This window comes from Odocoileus virginianus, chromosome 3 (assembly GCF_023699985.2).
Source record: "Odocoileus virginianus isolate 20LAN1187 ecotype Illinois chromosome 3, Ovbor_1.2, whole genome shotgun sequence".
NCBI lineage: Eukaryota > Metazoa > Chordata > Mammalia > Artiodactyla > Cervidae > Odocoileus > Odocoileus virginianus.
Window position 1 is genome coordinate 83,964,682 of NC_069676.1, and position 15,388 is coordinate 83,980,069.

The window sequence follows — 15,388 nt, forward strand, 5'->3', positions numbered from 1 at the left end:
AATTCTGCCTGCTGATTATGAAGAACATCAGCTTATGGAAAAACAGTGAAAATACTCATGGAAATTGAAGCCAACACCAAACAGTCTCAGATTGTAATTAAAAGTTCTGATTTGGTCAATATACAACACAAAAATTTGACATAATTTCTGCTCATAAAAGTAAAAAAAAAAGTGTTATAATGATCCCAATGTGTATATTTTCAAAATAAAAAAACAATGTGGGCCTAACATAGGCTTCCCTGGTGGCTCAGATGGTAAAGAATCTGCCTGCAGTTCAGGAGACTTAGATTCAATCCCGGGGGCAGGAAGATCCCTGGTGAAGGGAATGGCTACCAACTCCAGTATTCTTGCCTGGAGAATTCCAAGGACAAAGGAGCCTGGTGGGCCACAAGTCCAAGGGGTCACAAAGAGTTAGCTTTGTGAGCAACTCTGAGCTTCTGAGCAACTAACATACACACACACAAGGGAATGAAGAACTTCCCGAACACATCTCCCATGCACTCGACCTCAAGTTAAGCTTGCCCACCATGGACAGTCCTTTGTTGAGCCTGCCTTGGTTCCATGTGCTTTCTCTCTTTCTGACTGTCCCCTTCCCTTAGCATGTTCAAATCAGGATTATCCTTTAAAACTCGGTTCCAATGCCATCAACTCCATTATATCGTCAACATCCCTCAAGCCAGAAATAGCCAATGCTTCCAATTTACTGTGGTATTTTTGTCTGCTCTGCCATGATTACTCAGTTTTACCTTTAACTATAACTGTTTTGGAGAAGGCAATGGCACCCCTCTCCAGTACTCTTGCCTGGAAAATCCCATGGACGGAGGAGCCTGGTAGGCTGCAGTCCATGGAGTTGCTAAGAGTCAGACACGACTGAGTGACTTTACTTTCACTTCTCACTTTCATGCATTGGAGAAGGAAATGGCAACCCACTCCAGTGTTCTTGCCTGGAGAATCCCAGGGACGGGGGAGCCTGGTGGGCTTTCGTCTATGGGATCACACAGAGTTGGACACAACTGAAGTGACTTAGCAGTAGCAGTATAATTATTTCAGTTCACAAATACTTTCTAACTATGAAGTCAGAGGTGAAGATTTATCTTCATATTACCTAGAATGCTTACCTGAGGTAAATGTTCCAATGTTTATGAAAAAACAGATCAGCGAGGAAAGAAAGCACACTAAAATACAACAATCACCAGCAGTTTCTCTCACTGGGTGTAAATGGGACACAGGGAAGAATAGCTTTAAGAAAACATCTTAATAAAAATAAATAAGTGTTTTAACTGGTTTAAATCAAATTATCTCAAGCTCAACACTACTGACATTTTGGGACGAATAATGCTTTGTTGTGAGGTGAAATCCTGTGCACTCCAAGAGGTTTATCAAGTGTCTTTGACCTCTACTCAGTCACACCTCCTCCCTCAGTTGTGACAACCCAAAATGTCGGCAGACATTGTCAAATGAACCCCGGGGGCACAAAATCACATCTAGTTGAGAACAGTTATTTTAAAGTAAAGATGTTTCCTTGGACAACATAAGACAAGTCTATATGTCAACTTGCTGGCCAAAGAGAATGGAGAAAAAGGCCATGATACTATAGAAACATTCCAATAGGAAAGACAACATATGTGGCTTAGAAAAGAATCCTTAAAGAGTAGTTTCAAAGTTACAGGGAGAATGGGAAAGATGACAGAAAACTTGAGATAAGCAACTGCACTGCTTCATGACAGGGGAAAAGGGCAGATATTGAAAAAAATCTATGCTGGAAAGTCTTGACACCAAACAAGTTTTTGAAATATTTTCTTCAGTTGCTAGAACTGAGGAAGAATTAGGTAATTGCTAGGATTGAACAAGGGTCCATTAAGAGCAAAGAGTGCCATACTGACCTCATTTCCTTTTATTATCATATATATAAGTTAGAAAATACTAAATTTATATTGTAAGAAATTTTATAAGATCTGGCAAGATACCTTTTAGAAAAGGTATTAAAGGGCCTTTAATGGAGCAGGAATTAAAGGGCCATCCACTTAAGAGTCTCTCTTCAAAAAAAAGTAAGCATCAGATGAAGTAAGAGACTTTCCATCTCCAAGACTATAACTGTGGACACTACACCATACTCAGGTCAAGCTCGCTTTTCTGCTTGAGGAAACTCATGGGAGAAAGGTCTTGGTAGAGCAGTCTGAGGACCAGTCAGCGAAAACACACATCATAAGATGCTGAAAACAAGGATGCAGATTCATCATTTGACTTTTGTGCTTTAAGAAGACAGAAATAACACCTGTTTAACTCCTTATTTATTTGTCAATAAATAAACTCCTTATTTATTATTATTTAACTCCTTATTTATTGAGGTACTCAATAATTATTACTCAAGAAATGAATGTCACAGATATAATTTAATTCTAATTGAGTCTTACGGAAACCTCTCTGACAAGTTGAGAAGAGCTTCCTGGATGCTGCTTCTTCTGAGGACACTAGTATAAGAACAAGACTCTTATTCTCCAGAGATACCAGCCTGATGCTTTCCTAGCAGACGAGTATGTACTAAATACTATCCTTTCCATACATGCCACCCTACCACCTCAGTGTAGAAAATACAGTAGTCTCCCTCTTTGACACAGAAGAGAAGACTCAAGAACAGACATCCATAACTAATACAGTCTGTTAGCACTCGCTGAGGGTCATGCTTCTATGTCCTCACATGTTTAGGGCAGAGGATGGAGGTGGGAAGGCTGGCATGACAATCAATACCAAAATTACAGCTCCATGATAAGAAACGCTGTCAACATGGTAATGACTTGTTTAAACATTTATTAAATCACTTCACAACAAATAGTAACACATGAAGTGTTATCCTCACATTTCACAGCGACATCACTCCTAAGCAGAAAAAATGCTAGCCAAACTGTTTTAAAACCTTCATCAAGATATTATGTAGTTAATTTTGAGGGGCTGGATTATTCTTGTTTGTTCACAAACAACCTTTTAATAAATTTGGCAACAAATGCAAGCATGGATACATTATTATTGCTGAAAAAAATAAATGTCTAAAATCAGAAAATTCAATATTGGAATATCCACAACACAATGATTTTCACCTTCCCTATGCATTTTTCATCCCTCTTCTGTTTCACTTTGACTTTCTGTGATCATGGATTGTAACAAAGTTACTATTAATGACAGACTCACAATATCACAATTTAGAACCTATAACTTGTGTGACTACTCAATCTTTTATTTCCTTTTTTCATCCTTTTAAAAATGTTCACTCCAAAGAAAATAACAAAGAAAAGGAATGAATTCTTTTCAAAAATACACTCCTAGTGGTCATTTCTAAAATACCACCCATTCTCCTGGTAAACAGAGATATATTAATCTAGAGGTATATGTACATACACGTAAATACTTTTTACATAGAATATTGCTGAATTGGTTTAGTTACCATTTCAGAATAGGTCAAAGGAAGTTATTGACAATATAACATTTTTATGTCCATTTATTACTTGAACCATTTATTTTTGTAGTAACAAAAAGACCATAAAAGTTCACTGATTTAACAAAGAAACTAAGATCTGTAAAGGTAGTTCCAAGCTAGTGTGGCATCTCCATGAAGTTGGAGACCCAAACCCTTCCTTAATATTACCTTATCACTCATTAGAACATTGCCTGTCTACAGTTGAAGAGGGCTCACCACTATGTCCACTGTTGCCTCTTTCCAGCATGGGAATGTTGGGCAGTGATATGGAGAAAAAGAGCATGCTCTTTCTTTAAAAATACTACTTCAAAGTTGTTCACATCACATCTGCTTTACCAGATCTTGGTCATATAGCCACTCACAACTGCAAGACTGCCTCAATTTTGAATAGACATGTGCCCAGCTATTGTTTGGAGGCTCCATTACTAAAGAAAAAGGAGAAATAGATACTGGGACATCTAATATCTATTTTAAGTATTTGAACCCAGTTCATTCTTATTATTACCATAAGACACAGAAAATGCTTGGACTTTCATTAGCCAAGACACCTGATTCCAAACAAGATGGAGGAGCCCACCACAGAGAAACACTGAATAGTCTTTTGCTTTAATTTCCTGACAGATTATTCTCAGAGTGGCACATCCTGATCTCAGATCAAAGGTCTGATGGAACAAAGTCTGGGTCCCCACCATTCATGCTGCAGAGAAATGAGAGCAAGCTACAAAAGGTGGCATGATTCTATGTTGAAGTTAATTCTAGAGAAGAGAATTTCCTTCCCTTTGCTTAACAGAGTATGAATCATACAGACTGAGAACAAGGGAAGGGCTGTGAAGTGTGAAAGTCGCTCCATCGTGTCCGACTCTTTGCGACCCCATGGACTTTACAGTCCATGAAATTCTCTAGGCCAGAATACTGGAGTGGGTAGCTTTTCCTTTCTCCAGGGGATCTTCCCAACCCAGGGATCAAACCCAGGTCTTCCACATTGCAAGCAGATTCTTTACCAGCTGAACCATGAGAGAAGCCCATATATATGATCAAAATCCACCTCTCTCTAGACTCTTGAGTGTGTCATAACTGAAGTAACATACCTGGTTGGTGGTTGATGAGATGGTGTCTACATGGTCTGATTCCCAGTTTGGTCCTTTTTCCATTGCACCAAAGCGCCTTCAATATGGCAAGCTGTATAAACAGAAAAACAATGAGAATGCTCAGGTTATTATATTGACAATTCAAACATTCAGTAAGGGGAAAAGAAAGAGTAAAAATCCAGTGAACTCATCAAGAATTTTTATTCACACAAATGCTTATACTTCTCTGTATGTAAGTTTCCTAAGGACAGGATAGTTATGTGATTTGTTTACTGCCTTTCCTATCACATGGGCTTCTCTGGTAGCTCAGTGGTAAAGAATTCGTCTGTCAATACAGGAGACCCAGGTTCAAGGCTGGATCAGGAAGATCCCCCTGGAGAAGGAAATGGCAACCCAACTCCAGTATTCTTGCCTGGAGAATCCCATGGACAGAAGAGCCTGTGGGCTACAGTCCATTGGGTCGCAAGAGAGTCAGACATGACTTAGTGACTAAACAATAAAACATTTCCATCACATAGCAGGCACTAAATAAATATCTATGGAATTAATGAATAGAATAGTCCTGTGCAGCTACCAGTCTCAACCTGAAGCTCCAGACTCTGAAAACCCTGTTCTTACACTGGCTGTTCTTGAAGCAGCTCTCCCTGGACCAGGGGAGCAGTGAACAAGAACCTCAGTCATTGTACTGCCTCCTAGTGGACCCCCGGTAGCAAGGGTGCAGCTGGTCCCTCTTTTCCCTCTGAGCAGTATGGGGCCATCTAAGCACAAACCTATGCCATCAGCTCAAAGTTCCTCTCCAGGGAACATTGTTCTCATACTGTTTAAAGATGTTTTATTTCCCCTGCTGCCTTTTTCTCCCATCTTTTCCCATTTCTCTTTAGAAATCATAATCAGCCTTTTTCATTTACGACACCCATAGATTTAAAAAAACAGAAAATCCCCTAGAAATAATGAGGAACTCAACACTGCAAAATCCTCTAGGTAATTCAGCAGTCCCCTGATCACATACTGTATCCTAACTATCCAATTGTAAAATTCCCCATGCACCAGACAAGCTCATGTTGAACCAGAAAAAGCAAGATGGAGATGTTACCGCAGAGCTACTTGTATTCAGGAAAGAAAATGAAAGAGATAAGGGCCAAATAGAAACACACAAGCATTGTGCATTGATACTGCTGTTGTAATAATAATAACTCAACACTGTTGGTGTTTTGCTGTTTACACAATCCCATGGTATACATAATTAAATTGAAGCTCGGTATTATTAAGTGGGTTGTTTAATATTATATAACTGATACATCTTGGAACATAGACCCAGACACTGAAGTCCTTTGAGTGTAAATGTTATGGTCTTGTCAATGTACTGTGCTACTTTTAAAAGATCAACATGAATTCTGGAATCATAAAAGAGCCTTACATCTTCTGCAAGTTCAGAGGATCCACTGAATATAACGATGGTTTAAAACCATGCTATTGTAGCCTGGTAATTTATCTTGATCACTTCAGACATGTGTTACAAGTAATTTATTAATAATAATAAGGTGTTATAGTTTAGGAGTGGCTACTTTTTAATAACTTAGAGCAGATACACCTGTCACGCACTCACTCATTTGTACTTAATATGCTTTATTCGGGTGAATGCAAACTCTGTGCAATAATCATCATCAGGCCAGCATATGCACAGAACCTTACTGTCACCAATGTGAGTGGGCCTTAAAGGGGCAAGGGGAATATTTTTGCACATATCATGTGAGAATCTCTGGTTCAAAATAAGAAACCTGGGGCTACAGACTTTATTTTCATTCTATTCCACTGACCACAATGCAAACTTGTGCCACTCAATCGTAAGAGGCAACAAAAAAGATCTGGAGCTGGAAGAGATCTGGGCAATTATTGGAAAAGAGACCAAAGATAATCATCTCTGTATATAAATGCCAGCATATTGCCTTTGGCAGCATCCATTATTATGACTAAAGGAGTATGGAAAACTTGGAAACAATTCAAAGAACAGGGCTCACCTCCCATTAGCCAGAACAAATGTTATTTCTCTGAGATTGTCTATGTTCTACATTATGTAACTTTAATGGATTGCTCCTCCCCCCAGTGTTCTGTGCACACACTCAACAATAGTTCTTTCTCCATAATTATTCATTGCATTTTTGTCTTTTCCCCAAATGTAAAAACTCCTCAAGGGCAGGAAATGTTTTATTCATCTTTATCCATCCATAATAGATGCTCAAAAATGTCAATTTAATAAAAATGGTTGATTAGGATTGGAAAGTAGAACCTGTGTTTTTAAAAAAGAAAGCAGTGAGAATTTCTTAATCTGAGGAGGGGTCACAGTAAGAACGATTGGTAAGGCAGTTACAGACAGTGATTAAACTTCTGCTAGAATGAACTAGTCCATAAGAGGCTTCAGAAGACTTTGAGTTTTACTCAGAATCTCACAAGAAACCACTGGAATATTTTACACAGAGGATCAATATGGCTAACATATTTGGCTAACATAATATGGCTAAATAATTGTAGGGGGACAAAGGCAAAAATGGAGACCAGGTAGAAGGAGGTTATAGCAGTAACTCAGGCAAGAGATTATGTTGGCTTTAAGGATGGTGGTTGTGAAGGGTGATCAATTTCTAGATTTTTACTGTATATATAAAGTAGTCAACAGGAACTCCATATAGCTTGGTTTCAAAAAGCTATCAGAGATGAATATGAAGTTCTTGACTGAACTAATAAGAAGGATGGAATTTGTCAAGCATTGAGACTAGATCATATTCCAAAGGGAAGGAGTGTAGATAAAAAAGCAAAAATGTATAGCTTGATATGTAGATGATATCAAGCACCCTGATACTTAGGAATGGCCAGAGAGGTAGAACTAGTATCAAGAGAGAGCACTGCTCTTGAAATCATGTAAAAGAAGGTCTCAGTGACCTGTTTTTAAAAATCTGTCAAAGGAGATGTTGTTGTTCAGTTGCTAAGCCATGTCCAACTCTGCAACCCCATAGACTGCAGCATGCCAGGCTTCCCTGCCCTTCACTATCTCCCAGAGTTTGCTCAAACCCATGTCCATTTAGTCAGTGATGTTATCTAACCATCTCATCCTTTGCCACCCTCCTCTTCTCGTGCCCTCAATCTTTCTCAGCAATCTTTTCCAATGAGTTGGCTTTTCACATCACATGGCCAAATTATTAGTTTCAGCTTCAGTATCAGTCCTTCCAATGAAGGGTTGTTTTCATTTAGAATTGACAGGTCTGATCTCCTTGCGGTCCAAGGGACGGCCAAGAGTCTTCTCCAGCACCACAATTCAAAAACATTAATTCTTCAGCAGATCCTCCTATCCTCATCCATCAGAGGGCAGACAGATCTAAGAACTATAATCTCACAGCTCCAAAACAAAACCCACAATCTCAGAAAGCTAACCAAATAAGATGAGAATTCAGCAAAATGGCAAATATTGGTAAACTTAGTAAGAGTTACATGTGGTGGAGACATGGGATTGGAAGCCTACTGATATTGGAACAAAAGAGGGTGTAAAGGAGGAAACAGAACAGGCTCTATCTTGAAAGCAGGACTCCATCTCTGGCCACACTACGGACTTCAAGCTATATGCCCCGTATCTATGGAAACAACATACCAACTGGAAAACCTCTCCATTGCCTAAAAGAATACCCTAATTATCTGTGTAGCCGAATAGAATCATACATTCTAATATGTTTATTGGGGTATGACCACTGGGGTCTATTGATAATTGTCTACTGTTAACTACTTAGGCTTAAGGCATATGAATCACGGGTTAATTTTGATTGTATCTTTCTTTTCCTTTATTCAGACTAGTTTCAGGGAATTTGGAGAGGTGGGTTTGGGCGCATACACTTAAGGTATATAAGGTTTTCACAAAAACTGGTTGGAGTCCTTGGCTAAGAGGAGACTCTGTCTTGGGCACGCTGGTTTAACAACTGCACCCCACTATCTGCATTGTCCTTCTGAGTGAGTTTGTTTCCCGGAGCGCAGGCTACAACAGGTGAAAAGAGAGGATCTAGATACAGTGGGTACCAGTAACTTTTTGTACAAGTTTTTATTGATCTATTTGATTTACAGTGCTGTCAATAGCCTCAGGTGTACTGAAAACTGATTCATTTATACATATATAGTATTTTTAATTATAGGTTACTGGACTTCCCTTGTGATTCAGCTGGTAAAGAATTCACCTGCAGTGCGGGAGACCTGAGTTCACTTCCTGGGTCGGGAAGGTCCCCTGGAGAATGGAAGGGTGACCCACTCCAGTATTCTGGCCTGGAGAATTCCATGGACTGTACAGTCCTTGGGGTCACAAAGTCAGACATGATTCTTTAATAATAATAATATAATACAGATTATTACAACATACTGAATACAGGTCCCTGTGGCATACACTGGGTCCTTGTCAGCTATCTATCTTATACATAGGAGTGCGTATATTTCAGTCTCAAACTCCTAATTAATCCCTCCTCCTCCTTCCCTCCTTGGTAACCATAAGTTGGGTTTCTATGTCTGTGAGACTATTTTTGGTTTGCTAAAAAGTTGATTTGTATCACTTTTTACATTCCACATATAAGCAATATCATATGATATTTGTCTTTGTCTGGCTTACTTCACTTAGTATGATTAGCTCTAGTTCCATCCATAATAGAATAATGCAAATGGCATTAATTCATTCTTTTTTTATGGCTAAGTAATATCTCATTGCAGAGAAGGCAATGGCACCCCACTCCAGTACTCTTGCCGGGAAAATTCCATGGACGGAGGAGCCTGGTAGGCTGCATTCCATGGGTTCTCGAAGAGTCAGTCATGACTGAGAGACTTCACTTTCACTTTTCACTTTCATGCATTGGAGAAGGAAATGGCAACCCACTCCAGTGTTCTTACCTGGAGAATCCCAGGGACCGGGGAGCCTGGTGGGCTGCCGTCTATGGGGTCGCACAGAGTCGGACACGACTGAAGCCACTTAGCAGCAGCAGCAGCAGGTTGCTTCCATGTCTTAGCTATTGTAAATAGTGTTGCTATGGACACTGCGGTGCATGCATCTTTCAGAATTATAGTTTTCTCCAGGTAATGCCCAGGAGTGAGATCACAGGATCATATGATGACTCTATTTCTAGTTTTTCAAAGAATATCCATACTTTTCTCCACAATTTACAGTCCCACAAACAGTGCAGGAGGATTCCTTTTTCTCCATACCTTCTCCAGCATTTATTATGTATAGATGTTTTTGATAATGACTATTCTTACTAGTGTAAGGTGACAACTGATTGATAGTTTTGATTCACATTTTTCTGGAAGAAGCACAATCTGGAATAAAGATTGATGGGAGAAATATCAATAACCTCAGATATACAGATGACACTACCCTTATGGCAGAAAGTGAAGAAGAACTAAAGAGCCTCTTGAGGAAAGTGAAAGAGGAGAGTGAAAAAGTTGGCTTAAAGCTCAACATTCAGAAAACCAAGCCCATGGTATCTGGTCCTGTCACTTCATGGCAAATAGATGGGGAAACAATGGAAACAGTGAGAGACTTTATTATTTTGGTTCCAAAATCACTGCAGATTGTGACTTCAGCCATGAAATTAAAAGACACTTACTCCTTGGAAGGAAAGTTATGACCAACCTAGACAGCATATTAAAAAGCAGAGACATTACTTTGTCAACAAAGGTCCATCTAGTCAAGGCTATGGTTTTTCCAGTGGTCATGTATGGATGTGAGATTTGGACTATAAAAAAAGCTGAGCACTGAAGAATTGATGCTTTTGAACTATGGTGTTGGAGAAGACTCTTGACAGTCCCATGGACTGCAAGGAGATTCAACCAGTTCATCCTAAAGGAGGTCAGTTCTGGGTTTTCATTGGAAGGACTGATGTTGAAGCTGAAACTCTAATACTTTGGCCACCTGATGCGAAGAACTGACTCATTTGACTAGTACAGACACTATGGAAAACAGTGTGGAGATTTCTTAAAAAACTGGAAATAGAACTGCCATATGACCCAGCAATACCACTTCTGGGCATACACACCGAGGAAACCAGATCTGAAAGAGACATGTGCACCCCAATGTTCATCGCAGCACTGTTTATAATAGCCAGGACATGGAAGCAACCTAGATGCCCATCAGCAGACGAATGGATAAGGAAGCTGTGGCACATATACACCATGGAATATTACTCAGCCATTAAAAAGAATTCATTTGAATCAGTTCTAATGAGATGGATGAAACTGGAGCCCATTATACAGAGTGAAGTAAGCCAGAAAGATAAAGAACATTACAGCATACTAACACATATATATGGAATTTAGAAAGATGGTAACGATAACCCTATATGCAAAACAGAAAAAGAGACTCAGATGTACAGAACAGACTTTTGGACTCTGTGGGAGAAGGCGAGGGTGGGATGTTTCGAAAGAACAGCATGTATATTATCTATAGTGAAACAGATCACCAGCCCAAGTGGGATGCATGAGACAAGTGCTCGGGCCTGGTGCACTGGGAAGGCCCAGAGGAATCAGGTGGAGAGGGAGGTGTGAGGAGGGATCAGGATGGGGAATACATGTAACTCCATGGCTGATTCATGTCAATGTATGACAAAACCCACTGAAATGCTGTGAAGTAATTCGCCTCCAACTAATAAAAATAAATGAAAAAAAATAAAAAATAAAAGCAAAAACTTAAAAAAAAAGAGAGAAATATTTAGAGGTAAAATGAAAAAAAAAAAAAAAAAAAAAAAGACCCTGATGCTGGGAAAGATTGAAGGCAGGAGGAGAACGGGACGACAGAGGACTATATGGTTGGATGGCATCACTGACTCAATGGACATGAGTTTGGGTAAACTCCATGAGTTGATGATGGACAGGGAGGCCTGGTGTGCTGCAGTTCATGGGGTTGCAAAGAGTTGGACATGACTGAGTGATGAACTGAACTGAGTAATTAATGATATCGAGCATTTTTTCATATGCCTGTTGGCCATCTGTATATGTTTTTGGAGAAATGTTTATTTAGGACTGCCCATTTTTTTATTAGGTTGTTCATTTTCTGTTTTTGAGCTTTATGAGTTGTTTGTATATTTTGAAAATTGATACCTTATTGGTTACATCAGTTGCAAATGTGTGCTCCCCATTCCATAGGGGAGCTTCCCATTCCATAGCTGTCTTTTCATTTTGTTTATGGCTACTTTGCTGTGCAAATCTCTAAGTTTAATTAGGTCCCATTTATTTATTTTTATTTCCATTACTCTAGGATGTGGATCCAAAAAGACATTGTTGTGATTTATGTCAAAGAGTGTTCTGCCTGGTTTCCTCTAGGAGTTTTATAGTATCCAGTTTTATATTTAGGTCTTCAATCCATTTTGAGTTTATATTTGCATATGGTGCTAGAGAATGTTCTAATTTCATTCTTTTACATGCTGTTGTCCCATTTTCCCAGTAGCATTTGTTAAAGTGTCTATCTTTCCTCCATTGTATATACTTGCCTTTTTGTTGTAAACTAATGGACCAGAACTGTGTGGGTGAATTTCTGGGCTTTCTATTCTGTTCCATTGATCTATACATCTGTTTTTGTGCCAGTACTATATTGTTCTCATGACTGTGGCTTTGTATGGTAGTCTGAAATTGGGAAGCCTGATTCTTCCATCTCTATTATTTTTTTCTCAGGTTTGCTTTGGCTATTTGGGGTGTTTTTTGTTTACACACAAATTTTACAAATTTTCTTTTGTTCTAGTTCTGTGAAAAATGTCATTGGTAATTTGATAGAGATTGCATTGAATCTTTGGGTAGCAATTGTGTTGATTGCTTTGGGTAGTATAGCTATTTTAACAATATTGAGTCTTCTAGTCCAAGAACATGGTATATCTTTCCATTTGTTTGTGTCATCTTCTATTTCTTTCATCAGCAACTTATAGCTTTCAGAATACAAGTCTGTTGCCTCCTATACAGGTTTATTCCTAAATATTATATTCTTTTTCATTCAGTTGTAAGGGGATTGTTTCCTTAATTTCTCTTTCTAATCTTCCATTGTTAGTGTATAGAAAGTAATGCAACAGATTTCTGTGTATTAATTTTGTATCCTGCCACTTTGCTAAATTCATTGATGAGGTCTAGTAGTTTTCTGGTGGCATCTTTAGGATTCCTATGTACAGTATCATGCCATCTGCAAACACTGAGAGTTTTACTACTTCCTTTTCAATTTGGACTCTTTTCTTTTCCTTCTCTGATTACCATGACTAGGATTTCCAAAGCTATGTTGAACAAAAGTGGCAAGTGTGGGCATCCTTGTCTTGTTACCGAGTTTGGAGAAAATACTTTCAGGGTGTCACTGTTGTGTATGATGCTGGCTTTGAGGTTGCCATGTGTCTGCGTGCCCAGTCAGTTATGTCTGACTCTTGGCAACCCCATGGACTGTAGCCCACCAGTCTCTTCTGCCCATGGAGTTTTCTAGGCAAGAATACTGGAGTTGTATTTCCTATACAAAGGGATCTTCTAGGCGCAGGGACTGAACCCACATCTTGTGTCCCCTGCATTGGCAGGCAGATTGCTTACTACTGCACCATCTGCGAAGCCCTAAGTGGTTGTCATATATGGTTTTATTATGTTAAGGTATGTTCCCTCTCTGCTCACTTTTTGGAAAATATTTATCATAAATGGATATTAAATTTTTGGATGTCAACATCCAAAAATGGAGGTTAAATTGATAAACCAATTTATCAATTTTTCCACATCTATTAAAATGACGCTGTGGCTTCTGTTCTTCAATTCATTAATTGGTGTATGACGTTGATTGATTTGTGGATACTGAAAAATCCTTGCATCTTTGGGGATAAATCCTTTTCGATCATGGTGTATAATTGTCTAATATATTGTTCGAGTTAGTTTGCTAGTATTTTGTTGAGGATTTTTACATCTATGTTCATCAGTGCTATTGGCCAGCAGGTTTCTATTTTTGTGATATCTTTGTCTGATTTTGGTATCAGGGAAAAGATGATATCATATAATGAATTCTGAAATGTTCCTTCCTCTGAAATTTTTTGGAATAGTTTCAGAAGTATTAGTGTTAACTTATCTCTGAGTGTTTGGTAGAGTTCACCTGTGATGCCATCTTGTCCTGGACTTTTGTTTGTTGAGAGTTTTTAAATGACTGATTCATTTTCATTACTGGTAAGTGGTCTGTTCATATTTTCTATTTCTTCTTGGTTCAGTCTTAGGAGATGGTATATTACTGATTTTCTTACAGCAGAAATTTTACATTTTAATAAGGTCAGATAATAAACCTTTCTTTTATAGACTAGGCCTTTGATGTCACATATAAAAAGTCATAAAACTCAAGATCATCTGATTTTCTATGTTATCTTCTAGGAAGCTATAGTTTTGTGTTTTAAAGTCTGTGATCTCTTTTGAGTTTTGTGAAGGAGGTAAGGTCTGCATCTACATTCTTTTTTTTTTCCTGCACATAGATATCCAGTTGTTCCAGCATCATTTGTTGAAAAGACTATTTCTTCTCCAATATATTAATATTGTCCTTGCTCCTTTGTCAAAGATCAAGTGACTCTATTTTTTGAGATCTATTTCTTACTACTTCTATTCTGAAATAGTCATGAAATTTAAAGTGAAATGAGTCAGCATAAACTTCCCCAGACAAGTTCAGCTTCTTAGGTACAGGTACAAAGTAGGCAAAGTTTAAAAACTACTATGCACTTATAGGGGCTTCCCAAGTGATGTTAATGGTAAAGAATCCTCCTGCTAGTGTAGGAAAAGTAAGAGATGTGAGTTTGATTTCTTGGTTGGGAAGGTCCCCTGGAAGAGGAAACAGCAACGCACTCCAGTATTCTTGTTTAGAAAATTCTGTGGACAGAGGAGCTTGGTGGGCTACAGTCCAAGGGGTGGCAAAGAGTCAGACATGACCGAGCACATACACACATACCACTTATAAGCTGTGTGATCCTGAAAGACTTACTTAGATTCTCCAAGCTTTTGTTTTCTCATTTATTTTCCCAGGTGTGTTGTAAGACTCAAATAAGATAGTATATGTATACTACAGTGATTAAGTGCTCAAACACTAGATTTAGTCTGATTGGGTTTAAATCCTGACTCCTGTGTTAGTGACAGAGAGAAAGAGAAGGAAACAAGGGCATATACAAAGTAATGTTTGTAAATACAAACCGTGGAATCTAAGTTGAATAAGGAGGGAGGTGAGAATATTAAATGGGGTAAGGGAGGACAGTGAAAATGTGATTGTATCAGTTGGGAAGTTTTGTTTTCAGCTGGAAAGATAGGAAGGAGGTGGTCAGAAAATGGAATACCTAAAACTGATATTATGATAGGAATGTATTAATTGACATGACCTTGGAAATCAATGTCTGATGTAAGGTAGAGAAATGGATTTATGAAAAAGAGGTAAAGAGGCTGCAAGGCTGAGTGTCATCTCTGTGGACGCTGAAAACACTAAGAAGTATGCCACAGAGTAAAGTTGACAAGAATGAGAAGCAAGGTTAAAGTGTTCAGGAATCAGAGCTTTCCATAAATGACTGCAAAAAAAGCAAGGAGGTGTAGATAATTTCACAGCTGGAGATTCAAAGATGGGAGGAACTAACAAGGAATGAGAGAATAAGAAGCAAGGAAGAAAATATGTTACTTGGAAACATAGTAGTACAAAAGGTGTGAAGGGAAAATAAACAGCCCCCTCTTGATACAGGACAGAGCATGTTTAAACCATCTAGTGTCTTAAGATCCTCTGGAGAAAGAAATGGCAACCCACTCCAGTGTTCTTGCCTGGAGAATCCCATGCACAGAGGAGCCTGGAGGGCTA

The 15,388-nt window shown here is 38.7% G+C and overlaps 1 long non-coding RNA gene across 8 annotated transcripts in view; it reads right to left on the bottom strand.

Moving 5' to 3' along the window:
- Positions 1–15,388, bottom strand: part of LOC110130695 (uncharacterized) — an 871,740-nt gene that overhangs the window by 549,790 nt on the left and 306,562 nt on the right. For all 8 annotated transcript variants that reach the window (XR_011486989.1, XR_011486993.1, XR_011486995.1 and 5 more), the window contains one exon: positions 4,561–4,651. This is a non-coding gene — a long non-coding RNA (uncharacterized lncRNA). The remainder of the gene's footprint in view (positions 1–4,560; positions 4,652–15,388) is intronic.